This window comes from Protopterus annectens, chromosome 2.part0 (assembly GCF_019279795.1).
Source record: "Protopterus annectens isolate FY-2018-M chromosome 2.part0, PAN1.0, whole genome shotgun sequence".
In the NCBI taxonomy this organism is placed as follows: Eukaryota; Metazoa; Chordata; order Ceratodontiformes; family Protopteridae; genus Protopterus; species Protopterus annectens.
The window spans coordinates 735,187,974-735,200,903 of record NC_056728.1 but is presented as its reverse complement, the minus strand read 5'-3'; the positions used below and the strand labels follow the sequence as shown (position 1 = coordinate 735,200,903).

Sequence of the window (12,930 nt, the reverse complement as noted above, 5' to 3'; positions counted from 1 at the left end):
CATGTGGAATTAGTTATCACAGATGACTGTAACCTCCCTATCCTCTCACATGTCCAGGTGAGGGCCACCCTCAACATTGCAGAACACATAGAATCACTGTTACGAAAAGGTATCCCTGGATGTGTGCTACGTTCACCCCTGGAGGACATAGCACCACATGACAGACTGATATTAATCCCTGGCCATACTACAGGATATGTACCTGAACAGTGCCATACATACACAGTGGTCCCACACCAATGAGGAGTAAATTCTACTGACCCTGGTAACTACTGCATCATATGCACAACTGGCCTTGTGTTCTAAGCTATGGAAGTTTTAAGTATGGACAACATGTACAGCAATATTACATATGTATATATTTCAGGACTATGTACACACAACCTATCTCATGGACATACCTATAGATAGTGAACTATGATACATTTGGAGGTGTCACAGTAAACACAGTATTAACCTGATACTTTGCATTACCTGTGTTTGTGGCAGCTGTTGCTGTGTCAGTGGTGCTGCTTGCTGTTTGCTGCTGCTGCTGCTGGTTTTGCTGCTGGCTGTCTGTATATTTTTTTTATTTCTCTCTCTGTCTCTCTCTTTCTCAGTAGGTTTGTGCAATGACTGTATTGCATGTGTGGAGTGTGGGTACTGGATACTTTTGTAGGTATCTGCATAGGTCCATGTGATGGCCTCTGCACCAGTAGTAAGGCAGCATTGGCTAATTGCATACAGCCAATTGTGTACTGATTGCATGTCTCACTGTGATTTCAGGACAGTGCTATAAAAGGGTATGTGAGATAGGCATTGCCCTTTCAGATTGTAAGTGTGTGGACCATGCTGGTATGCTGTTGACAATGTTCTGTGAGTGTGAAGGTTAGTACATCTCTCATGCTTCATGCTGTGTTGTGAATTCAGGTTGCTGCATTTCTCTCACCTGTTCCCTGTAGTGAGTGTGTATGCATACTGACGCCTACGACTATATTTCTTATGTATTGCTATATATACATATGTGTACATATACATACTTTCATATATGTACATTAGCTGACAATATTGGGTACAAGCTAACAATTTGCAGGGCTGTTTCTGTTAACACTACACTAGTATGGGAATCCAGTAATTGGGACAGTAAAAGTCTGCCTGACATGCTTTGGGTAGTACACATACTATATTGCCTTTATCTTCATTCCTACTATGACATGTTCCACTTATTTAGCACTATATTCCTATATGAGAGTCATGGCTTACTGGTAGGTCATACAGACTAGTGTTACAATGATCTCGTGGTAGGGCCTACTAGTATGCTTAAATTTTGCTTTCAAATTGAGTATAGGGCCTATCAATCAGAGTGCTGGGGGCACCTTTAAGCAGTTAAAGGGGTTAGTAGGTCTCACAGGAGTCAGGCTGTGTTGCAGATTCTGGTTGCTGCATTTATCTTCACTGTTTCCTGTAGTGAGTGTGTATGGATACTGACACCTACCACTATATTTCATATGTATTAATATATATATATATATATATATATATATATATATATATATATATATATATATATATATGTGTGTATGTATGTGTACATATACATACTTTCATATATGTACATTACCTTACATTATTATGTACAAGCTAACAATTAGCAGGGCTGTTACTGTTAACACGAAACTAGTATGGGAATACAGTCGTTCAGGCATTACAAATCTACCTGACATGCTTTGGGTAGTACACATCCTATATTACCTTTATATTGATTCCTACTATTACATGTAATATTTATTTCAGCACTATGTTCTTGTATGAGAGTTATGGCTTAGTGGTAGGTCATACAGACTAGTGTTACCAAGGAGCTTGGAACTGACAGTAGGAATTTTTTTCTTTCAAACTGAGTTTAGGACCTGGCAATCAAAGTGCTGAAGGCACCTTTACGCAGTTAAAAAGGTTATTAAGTCTCACAGGAGTCAGGCTGTGTTGTAGATTGTGGTTGCTGCATTTATTTTCACTGTTTCCTTTTGTGAGTGTGTGTGAATACTGACACCTACCACTATATTTCACATGTATTAATATATTAATATATATATATATATATATATATATATATATATATATATATATATATATATATACATATGTGTACATATAATACTTCCATATATGAACATTACCTCACATTATTATGTACAAGCTAACAATTAGCAGGGCTGTTTCCGTGAACACTAAACTAGTGTGGGAATCCAGTAATTCAGGCATTAAAATCTACCTGACATGCTTTGGGTAGTACACATCCTATATTACCTTTCTATTGATTCCTACTATTACATGTTATATTTATTTTAGCACTATGCTCTTGTATGAGAGTCATGGCTTAGTGGTAGGTCATACAGACTAGTATTACCAGGGTCCTGGGTTCGAGACTGACAGTGGGAATTTATTTTTCTTTCGAAATGAGTACAGGACCTGTCAATCAAAAGTGCCAAAGGCACTTTTAAGCACTTAAAACCAGGTCTGCACTCGTTTGCGTGGAGCTCACGCATGCGCACTGGCGGTGAGCTCTGCGCACACAAGCGCACACCCGCGCTATTTTCTTTGAAAGAAAAGAAAAAGGGGTGACAGGAAAGTGGTGAAAAAGGGGTCACAAAGAGGGTAAGACAGTAGGGAAACAAGCTTGGTATTTGCAGGAAGGATGTAGGTGAGACCCATAGCTGCCCATGTCTTTCTCAGCAACAGCTGTGCATTTGTATGCAATTTGGTGTGACATTTGGAACCTTCCACCCCTGAGAGAGGTGTCAGGACAACATTAATACCTGTTGTACAGCCAATTGTAATTAACAGTTTCGATGTCCAGCGGACATGTGTGCAACATGGACAGCTATGTATGGGGCGTAATTTTTTTGTGGGTACAGAGTGCCCTTTTTTTTTTTATCAGGTGAGAGTGGTATGTCAGGTGAGGTAGTCGGTATAGCTGGGGAGGTAGGTTGGGTAGGTTAACAGACAAGACAGACAAGACACATACAGGGGCGGTGTATGACACATGTGGGGGGGTTACACAATTGACGGGGATGGAGGTTGGGATATCCATGGCACATGAACCCACAGATGGCAACAGTGGAACTGATATCCCCACCCATAGGCAGTTGCCACTGTTCCTTCACATCCCAGGACGGGGCTGTGCTGGGGGCTGTGCGGGCGGGAAAACGGGCAAGCCCATAAGCTGTGCCACCTGGGCCTCAAGCTGGCATAGGGGCCCAAGGACAGAGTCTTGGATCTCCCTTCGCACCACAGACCGGACACCTTGGAGGGTGAGTGGACGTGCTCCTCCGGCCACGCTTGCAGAGGGGGGACGGGCCCCATCCCCTGCAGCGCTTCCAGCCAAAGGTGGCACAGGGCCACCGGAGGAGGGTCCAGCCTGGGCACTAGTGCCAGGTGCACTCGCCAGCTGAGGTGGGAGAGGTGGGTCCACTGGGACCTGCCTTCCCAAGCGTTCTAGGTTTGTGTGTATGTTATGTTAGTTTGGGTTAGTGGCATATTATTCCATTCAAATTAGTTGTAACAGCATGCATTGGTATTCCCATTAAACAAACACCCAGATATTAACACCATTGAACAACGGGCATATCAGTATCACATGCATTATTTGAACAGAAATACACAATTGAACAACATGCAGGGTTGATTAATGGCAACAGGCCATCAGGTTTGCCGGTTTGCAGGTATGACCAGGGCACATGCAACAACAGACATGCATATATTATTGAAACAGGACAAATGTCCATGGTTAATGAAATGTTCACATACCAATATTTAGTGGTTTTTTTATTTGCAATTATAGGGTGGGGTGGAGAAAGAAAATGATGACACATTCATAAATTATACATTCATATACATTTGTAATAGAAACACAATTAACTTGTGGGTGATACTTTCCCACTGATTCTTACTTGACTGCCATGCTAGACCTGTTACAGATACATCACTATCCTGGTTATTTTGAATTTGATCAGATACATCATCCTGCTACACTTTGATGACAGGGCAGGGGACAGCTATGGATGTTTAGTATGTCAGACAATCATTCATTCTATCTGCAAATCACTGACTGTGATCACCATATACAGAGTTTGGCCTGAACATTCAAGAGTCAGACACACTGAAATCAGTTTGGGATGTTAAGTTTTAATTCCCACATGCATTTATTTCTGTAGAACCACACTGAAGCTTATATATTCAGGTGCTATTACTACGTTATTCATTGATACATTACCCTTTCTGTCACTCTCACACATCCTGCAATTTCACAGTTCAGGTTGGTACTTCTAGGCTTTGTTCACATATTAGACCTGTGGGGATTCCAACACTTTCCAGCAGCCTCACTTCTGTCATGATTCAGCATTTCAACAGGGATATATCTCACCTGTGATTACCTCAGCTTCTGAAGCTGTACTCTTGAGACTACTGCAGGTTATACTACATTTAATTGATGGTGGGACATCTGTATTACAGCACTATTTATTTCTATCACTTATATTCCCAGTTTCACTTGCATACTGATGAACTTGTTGCAGCCTTACCTGCAGACTTTTACTTGCTGCTTGCACATTCTATTACTTTTAATCAATACACTGCAATGTTCTGCTACGTGCTACACTATAATATTTATTTACAAGTACTAGGTGGGGTTACTAACCTGCATGGTGGCGCAGCCGCACCAGCCTCCACTCATGTGCCATTCGATTCGCAGAGCAGACACCTGCAGCTGTAATACAAAACAAGTAATATTGGAATACACATCTCCTTGGTATTAGCTAGTTGAATTCCTTACATACATAAGTAAAATGTAACTTACTCAGTAGTGGGGCGTTGGGCATATCCTGGGCCTCCTGGATCCATTGGGTCAACTGGTCTTGCTTACGTCGCTTCAGGTCCGCATGGTGGTGACGGACCTGCTCACCAGTGCGTGGAATGCCAGTAGCACTGGTCAGATCATGAGCCAACTGGTCCCATGCCTCCACCCTGTACTCTCCCCATGAGACCTGGCCCTGCATGAGTTGGGCCTCATGATGGTGAACTAGGAGCCAGACCATGTATCTAGACTCCTCAACGCCCCACCGCTGTGCTCAAAAGCAACGTCCCTCCCCTACTCCACTCATTCTGCCTGCAGGTCTATTCTACAATCGTTTATGCTGTGTATTCCCGCCTATGGGGCTTATATATGCCGATTTTCCCGCACATTTCTATGATTGGCTGGTTTGGAATTGTATCTACTTCACAGAAACTGCTTTATCATGCTCCATTTTGGCTTATATCCTATTTATATGCTATTTCTGCATTTCTAAGTGCTGCTGTCATGGCTTAGTGGTTTAGTACCTTGACTCTAGTGCATGGTATCCTGGGTTCGAATCTGACCACTGACTTTTAAATTTTATGACTGTCTGGAAATGACTTCAGGACCTGTCAATCAATCATGCCAAAAGCACTTTTAAACACTTTAAAACCAGGTCTGCGCTCGTTTGCGCGGAGCTCACGCATGCGCACCGCTGGTTAGCTTGTGGGAGCATCGCGCAAACGATGTGCGCTGGATTACACCTTAATTGGCTAGTAACACACATGTTAAACATAGCACAGCTAGTTGCACACAGTTTGAGCATGTTAAACCAGTCCTTAGCTATGGGCAAGCAGTTTGCAGTTTGTGAAACACTACTTAGCTACGGGCACTCTGTCTCACTGCAGTTTAGCTATTAGTACATTTCTAAATATTTTTATTATTGTATTACTTGAAAACATATGCTCCATTTCATTCCATTTTACAAAAGGGAATACTTTTACATTTGTACAATACTGTCAGGGGCCTTTTTAGTGCTTATTTACAAAAAAAAAGGTTGTTGTGTGGGCTCGAACCTTGCCTGCCTGCTCTCAAGCTGACACATCTACCGCTATGCTATTACTTCTTGGCTTACTTTGCACAGGGGCGGCTCGTGGCATAGGGCTGCCGGACTGCAGCCCCCTCAAAAATTAAAAAAAGAAAGAAAAAAAATGAAAAATAAAAAAAATTATTTTTTTAAAATTCGCGGACTTCGCGCATGCGCATAGACCGAGTCCCGACTTATCGGTCTATGCGCATGCGCAAGGCAGCCCGGCCATCCCCATAGGGGGACACAAGGAGACGTCTGTGCACTTTTACAGTGCACAGACCCGCCAGGAGTATAGGACGCGTCCGGACTGCAAGAGGAGCAGCAGGGACTCGGGACAGAGCCTTAGGGATCTCGTCGGCGTCGGGAAGGAGCATTGGGATCTCGCGGGTCTTCAGTGTTGCGCGGGAAGGATGTATGTACGTTAACTGGATGTATTCATTCAGGTAAGGTGCCTTTTAATTTACAATGTTTATTTTTATTGAGTTTGTGCTTTTTAATTTACAATGTTTATTTGTGTGTGTATGGTGCTTGTGCTTTACTGGAGTTTGTGTATGGTGCTTGTGCTTTACTGGAGTTTGTGTATGGTGCTTGTGCTTTACTGGAGTTTGTGTATGGTGCTTGTTCTTTACTGGAGTGTGTGTGTGTGTGTGTGTGTGTGTAAATGCCCCAGGTGCTTATGGTGGTGTGGTAGGGAATGCCTCAGGCTTGAACCCTGTACCCTGTATGCAGGTGTTAAAGACTTGAGTTCCCTACCCACCACCATTTGTAAAAATTTCAGATTTTTGCCTCATATTCGATCTGATCTGTTCCTCATAATATCTGTGGTTTGTAAATGTTGCAATGCTTGATATTTGATGGTGTAGTAGTAGCATTGTTGCCTCACAGCTGCACATTCTTGGGTTTGATTCTTGGCTGGGGTTCCTTCTTTGTGGGGTCTGTATCTTCTCCCTGTGTTTGTGTGGGTTTGCTTTTGTGTCCTCCCATGTTACAAAGACATGTCTGCATTATTTCTTCCTGGGCCTCTGCTGAAAATTGTTTATTTGTTCCAAGTCAGACTGTCCTGATTAAAAAATGTTAAATAAAATTGACAGGCATTTGAATTTCAGACTTAAGGGTTTCTGAATGCTTAATTCCTTGCATATTTGATGGTGCAGTGGTAGTATTGTTGCCTCACAGCTATAGGTTTTCTGGTTTGATTCTTGGTTGGGGTGGCTTCTGTGTGGAGTCTGCATCTCCTCCATGTGTTTGTGTGGATTTGCTCTGGTGCCCTGCCATTTTACAAAGACGTGTCTGCAGTTTTAATCCCTGCTGAAAATTGGTTTTGTTCTGTCCGCAGTAAAATTGACAGGCATTTGAATTTCAGACTTCAGGTTTCTGAATGTTTAATTCCTTGCATAATTGATGGTGCGGTGGTAGTATTGTTGCCTCACAGCTATAGGTTTTCTGGTTTGATTCTTGGTTGGGGTGGCTTCTGTCTGCATCTCCTCCCTGTATTTGTGTGGATTTGCTCTGGTGCCCTGCCATTTTACAAAGACGTGTCTGCAGTATTAATCCCTCGTCTCTGCTGAAAATTGTTTTTGTTCTGTCCGCAGTAAAATTGACAGGCATTTGAATTTCAGACTTCAGGTTTCTGAATGTTTAATTCCTTGCATAATTGATGGTGCGGTGGTAGTATTGTTGCCTCACAGCTATAGGTTTTCTGGTTTGATTCTTGGTTGGGGTGGCTTCTGTCTGCATCTCCTCCTGTATTTGTGTGGATTTGCTCTGGTGCCCTGCCATTTTACAAAGACGTGTCTGCAATATTAATCCCTCGTCTCTGCTGAAAATTGTTTTGTTCTGTCCGCAGTAAAATTGACAGGCATTTGAATTTCAGACTTCAGGTTTCTGAATGTTTAATTCCTTGCATAATTGATGGTGTGGTGGTAGTATTGTTGCCTCACAGCTATAGGTTTTCTGGTTTGATTCTTGGTTGGGGTGGCTTCTGTGTGGAGTGTGCATCTCCTGCCTGTGTTTGTGTGGATTTGCTCTGGTGCCCTGCCATTTTACAAAGATGTGTCTGCAGTTTTAATGCCTCGTCTCTGCTGAAAATTGTTTTTGTTCTGTCCGCAGTAAAATTGACCGGCATTTGAATTTCCAACTTCATGTTCTTCAGAATACATAGTAGCACAACCTTTTTTTTTTTTAGCAATTTTCGAAGTTTATAAGATGAATATTTTAAATTTGTCCCTATTTTTGGGACTGTATTCCCCCATTATTGGCTTCGTCCAGGTTTTTGTGCTAAGGTTGACAGCTATGGCAAGAACTGAATTCACTGAATATGTTTGAGGGCTGTATTCCCTCATTACTGGGTTTGTCCAGGTGTTTTGTACTAAGAGGTTAACGCTATGGTGAGAACTGAATTCACTAAATGATAGCCATTTAAGTTTCAGTCTTCCTCTTTTTCACAAAGCAGCTGATGTGGCATAGTGGTATGTTACTCTGACTGTTTTTTGCTCAGGGACCTTGGCAGTAAAATATATGGTGGCAACACAACATTTTATTCTAGCAACTTTCCAAGATTATACAAGCAATGTTTAATGTGTCCCTGGGTTTTGGGCTTTTGACCCCAATACATTTTGGCTTTTCCAGTTTTCTTGAGCTGCGAAGTTGAGATGCAGTTGAGTATTGAGTAGATTTTACAAGGAACTGAGAGCTGCAGGGGAATAGAAGTTTAGTACTTTGCCAAGTTAATACTATAGCACAACAGGCTGTGTACTTGCTTTTGATGCAGAAGGTTGTGGGTTCTACTCCCAAGACGGGTAGATGCTGCCGTACTGAGAATGTTCTCCTTGGTGAAGATACTAACTATGAGTTCGTTATCAGTTTGCCATCCATTTCCTTTTGCAATATTATTACTAGCTTATCATTTTTTTAATGTAATATAGAAAATTTATTCCTGCGGGGCAACAGACACTTTATTTTTCGATGAAACCATGAAATATAAAGGTGATTGCTAGCAGCAACCACTTCATTAGTTACAGATTTCTTTAATGTGGAATTATTTAGATGACTGACTTCAGAGATTGTGCATATTTACTGATAATGGACTGTAGAATTGTGCATATTTACTGATAAAGGTGGACTGTAGAATTGTGCATATTTACTGATAATGGTGGACTGTGGAATTGTGCATATTTGCTGATAATGGTGGACTGTGGAATTGTGCATATTTACTAATAATGGTGGACTGTGGAATTGTGTATATTTACTAATAATGGTGGACTGTGGAAGTCTGAGTAGACTTTTTATGATAAATGTTCTCAACTGGGCAGTTTTGCCATTATGGGTGCATATGGTTTGTTTCATTGCTTACTGGAAAAATGTTCAAAACAAATTTAAAACATCCTGTAACAAGTGTACTGTATTGTACAAGGAATATAATTTTAGTACAATGAGGAAGGTGTATCAAAGAGCACATGTATGTTTCATATGCAAGGAGCCTATGATTCGAAAACAGCCCAAAATTAATCTTTATCTGCCACTGGCAAAATGTATTTTCTTTGAATGTGGGTTTCAATGCTGTTTCAATGAATGTGAGTTTCAAGGGCAGAGAAGTTTTAATGCTAAGTTTTCATTGTGAGACTGCATTGCTTTGTTTAACAGATGACTTAGTGTTTGTGCTGCAAAATACAAAATAAAACTTTCAAATGAAGTCCAACTCATCATAGAAGTAAAGCAGTATGCACATTAGTGTTTATGGTAAATGGAGTGAAATAGCCAAGTATAATGGTTCATTGGAATGGCTGCAGAGGCTCCATTCAACCATTGTTTTGTCAGGGGGGGAAGGGCAGCAAACTCAGACAGGCCCAGCTGAACTATACCTACCAACTGTCCAGATTTTCAAAGAATGAATAGATTTTGCTTCTTATTTTTGGTTTGTTCATAAAATTTGTAGTTTTAATTCCTAAATGATTTGCCAGAAGTCACTCTAAGTTTCAGACTTCATAACCTTCAGAAAATGCATGTTAAAGTAAGAGCTGTTGTATCAACTGTCTCAATTTATACAAGAGCAATTTTAGTACTGTTTATATGTGCCCCAATATATTTGGCCTTGTTCTGATTTACTGCATTAACAGGTTGAGAGGTACATGCAAATAAATTGCTTTATAGAATTAGGCATAGCCAACCTCTCAACTGTCCCCAATTTTTGGCTCAAAATGTTGCTCTTCCCCTTATAATCCCTCCATAAAATAGCAATTTTGGAAGAAAACATGGAGGGTTTACAATTAAGAAATAACTGTAATAATCAAAGTTATAGATTACTTGAAATGCATGTAGATTCTTTTATATTTTGTCAGCTGCTCAAGGTAGCAGTACTAATATTAAAGTGTCCCTTCTTTGACAGGTAGCAGCTGTATTGTGTGTCTATTTTATATTTTTGCATCACGTTTTGTCCATTTTTCATAAAATTGTGTTTTTGGCAAATTAGTGACATCACTAAAGACTGAAGTTAGAAAATGACAGACATTTGAGTTTCAGATTTTATACCCTTCAGAAAATTCATACTAATGCAAGACCTATTCTATTATCTTTCTAAGTTTATTAGAGCAATATTTAAAAATTGTCCTTATTGTTGGGCCTTTGTCCCACTTCTGTGTATGGCTTTGTCCAGATTTCTTGCTCTTGAGGTTGAGAGGTATGACAAATGTGTCAGGGCCATCACAGTCAGCCAGTGAGATTTCAAATTGTGACATGCTTTTTGCACCCCACTCCCCATGTAGTGACTCTGGATGTGTCCAAGCAAGGCAAGGAGTAGTTGTATCTACCTTGGATGGGGAGGACACACTGCATAAGTACTACAGTGGCTTTTCATCTGTCCTTGATTTTGCAGAATGGTCTGCTTTCTGTCATATTTTGTACTGTTGTTTTATGCTTATTACTCAAAGTGCCTGTTGCTCTGTGTTTTAAGTAGCAATGCTTTAATGACCATAAGGTAAGCTTGTCTGAGATCGTAAGATGCAAGTAAGCTTTAATAAGCATACTGTTAAAGAATTGCCAACATTGAAAGCCTATCTGTTGTTGCCATGCAGAGAATACTTGACTAGATAATGTATAAGCCTTGGGTATTAAAGGACAGGATTCCATTATTTTAAAAAGCTCATTACACTTGTTGGAGACTTCCAGTCATCTCTACAGACTTTACCCGTAAACTAAACAGAATGCCAATCATGTGTGGTCCATAACCTGTACAGTAATCCTTTAAGCAATGTATCTTGAGCTTGTTTCTTGTTTGCTTTTCATTTTTACTTTTATCATGTTTTCCCCATGAAACAAGTTGTCAGGCAGCAGGTCTTTTTGGATAAGAAACATTTTTACAAGTGGGGGCATCACATAGATTTCTACTTTCAGCATGTTGCTTGGTACTTTAATAAAGCTGAATATATTATAATTAGAACTGCAGTGCAAGGAGAAGTGGTTTGAGTTGAGTGCTTCTGGTTTTCTTATACTTGATTTTGACTGGCATTCCAGTAATGTATTTAAAAAGTAATTTATTTTTTCATGCCTCACAACCTTTTGTTTCCATCTAGATATTAAGTAAGCTGTCATGCAGCCAATGCATTGAAATATTTTTATTCTTCTACACTTATTTTTGTCTTGATTGGACTTTCATAATGATGGTTTGCCACCCAGGGCAGCGTATTTAATTAAAGTTATTTTTTTGTGGTTTTGTGCATAGCTCCTCCCCTTTATGGTTGACCACACCCCTTCCCTTTGACCCCACCCATTCAGCGTCTCCTGCAGCCCCCCTGTGATTTGAAGTCACCAGCTGCCACTGACTTTGCATATTTAGTTCTTATATCCTTTTCCACTTATTGCTAACTGCAGTTGCGCTAGTAGCACACCCGTGCACACGAGCGCACACAGTAGCACACATTTACGGGGTTTAAAAAAATAAAACATTTTTTATTTTCATTTTACAACATCTGTCCACTTTTTACATTGCTGGTTTGTGGGGGCATGTGTTGTGTAGTGTGGTTATTCACATTTCCATGGCTTCCCTTGTGGCTGTTTACTTTCAGCCATTCTAGACTTCTGGTGGCGTGTCTACGGACACGCTCCCTACTCTCTTACATGGACCATGTAAGAGTTACAGTGTGATTCAGCATGCCTCATGCACCTCATGCATATGCATGACATGCTGACATCACACCGTTTCACTGCAGCCTCCGTGTAAGAGTTATAACTCTTACATGGAGGCTTCCTGAATCCTGCCCAATATCTTACAGACTATACATTAACTGGCAAAGGTGCAGAATTTGAACAACTTGAGTGTCAATGTTTTTCAGGAATTGCATGTAGGGAGGTAAGGACCATGTTGCATGCTATCATTGACATGCATGCTTCCTTGCTTACTTCTCTTCAAAAGCCGGAGGAGAATGTAACGTTGCCCTGGTGATAGTCTTAGGAAGTGCATAGACTATTTTAATTCAAAGTATTTTGAGTACACTTCAGCCTTCCAGTCGTATGTAGTAGAATTCAATAATGCACATTTTGTCAAACTGTATTTCTCTGTCTATATTTCTGTCTATCTCACTCTCTCATTCTGTCTCTGCCTGTCTGGGTTTCAGTCTGTCTTATTTTCTCTTTCAACACCGAGGTTTGTATACTTGGGCTTGGTGTCACTGATTTTCAGACTTGTACTAACTGCTGCATTGCCTGAAAGCCATATTCAGTCTTGTTTTTGGCCTCAGTCATATATTCATAGCTGTAACTTTTTTCATTTAACCTTATCTGCTATTCCTTTCTTAGTGTCAAGTATGTTACCCTCTACTTGGATACATAATCACATCTCTTTTCTGGAGGTTATATGTAAAGGAAAGTTAAGTTAGCCATGCATGCATTTGTGTTACAATGTATTCTTATTCATATGTAGCTCATTCTCCATACAAGAATTATAGATGGTATACAGCATTGCAGAGTTCAGCAGATTTTTAACAAGGCTGAAACATGTTGCAGAATATGAACATGTATCCTATGGTAAAGTAGAAATAAT

At 40.5% G+C, this 12,930-nt stretch overlaps 1 protein-coding gene across 1 annotated transcript in view; it reads left to right on the top strand.

Moving 5' to 3' along the window:
- Positions 1–12,930, top strand: part of LOC122792777 (atrial natriuretic peptide receptor 1-like) — a 1,260,614-nt gene that overhangs the window by 679,099 nt on the left and 568,585 nt on the right. The window lies entirely within an intron of this gene.